Genomic DNA, 1,538 nt, shown 5'->3' with positions numbered 1-1,538 from the left:
CTCCATCTTTAAGTGTCTTTGGCTTTTATGGCCAACTCTGCCATCAGCATCCTAAGTTATCCAGTTGCCCCTTTGTACACTTGCCAATAATTTCCTAAAGTATAAATTCCAAGAAAAAGGATGTCTGGAACAAAGGATATATAATTAGCGTTTGTAGTTCTTAGTGCTTTCTGGAAAGGCTGCCATTTTACTCACACCACCAGTGAATGATGGGGCCAGGGGGACCCCCAGAAAGGATATTCTGAAGTCTTCTGAGAATTTGTCCTGCTGCTAGTCTGGCAGAATTCAGTGGTAAATTGGCTTACCAGCCCTGCAGCCCAGGGAGACCAAGCATCGTGGCCATAGAATGCCTTCCCAGGGGCTGTAGATTCAGACTGCCCCAGCACAGCAGTCGGGGTGGTAAGCCAGCTCATCGTCTCCATCCTCACCTCTTGGGCTTGAAAGCCTTGAGAATTTACTGGCATTAACTCAGAATTGCTCCAAGAGAAGAAAAACGTGCAAGGTACTGGTGACAATGCAAGCACTGGCTAATGTGATTCAGTGTCAGACCCACTATCTCCACATCTATCCTTTGAACAATGACTATCTTTTCTTCCTGCCACACTGAATTCCCCAGGTATGGACTAGGACTTCATGCTTTGTCCCAGGGCAGGTTATGAGCGACCCAACAACATGCACAGGCAAAATGTTGGAATTTTGCTACATCCCAACATGAAAAAAGGGAGAAGAGGCTTACCATGGCCAGAGCTGAAATTCCATATGACCCTGAGATTGGGATGGAGGAAGCTCACATGGTGACAGGGAATGCAGAAAGCCACAGGCATGAACCCGCCGAAGACCAAGAATTGGAAAGAGTTGGAACGGTCACCACAGGATACCAGAGGCAGAATGCAAGTTGGATACAGAGCCCAGAGCCCGAAGCCACAAGGCCAAGAGCAAGGAGAGGTGGCTGGAAAGCCCGGGCAAAGTCTAGAGTGTCTCGTTGCTTCGCGTTAGCTTTCATCAGCCTATACGGACATGGCTCTTGGATGGATCATACACAGTCCACCCCAACACACGTACAAACTCACAAGCCTTCTGCCCAAAAGCCTAAGATCAGAACAAACTGGCAGATACAGCCAGCTCTCCAAGTTCACGGCATTACGGTCATTATACAATGGCCAAGCTGCAGAACTTTGGCAGCCAAGGTGGAGGTAGTATATCATCAAGTTAGACAAACACTATCAAGAAAAAAATGTCCCTGGCTAGGGATCCAGAGAAGCCATGTGCAAACACCCCAATCTCATTTCTGCAGCTCAGCTACACGACGCTGGCAGCCGAGGCGGCCCCAGAGAGAGTCAGAGACCAGCCATATTAGCAAAAGGCGTGGCAGCCCCTCTTGTCCAGTGTGCCGTGAATGAGGCAGGACTGGGTGTGGGTAGACGGGGACCATGCTTCTGTATACTTTTGAGTTGCGTACCGTATGAATATGTATTTCACAATTTTAAAAAACTAATTAAATTTGTTTCTCAAATTGTTTTCATAGAATTTTGCATGCT

The sequence above is a fragment of the Hipposideros armiger genome, unplaced genomic scaffold, assembly GCF_001890085.2.
Source record: "Hipposideros armiger isolate ML-2016 unplaced genomic scaffold, ASM189008v1 scaffold_47, whole genome shotgun sequence".
Lineage (NCBI taxonomy): Eukaryota > Metazoa > Chordata > Mammalia > Chiroptera > Hipposideridae > Hipposideros > Hipposideros armiger.
Note: the sequence above shows the minus strand (reverse complement) of the source record.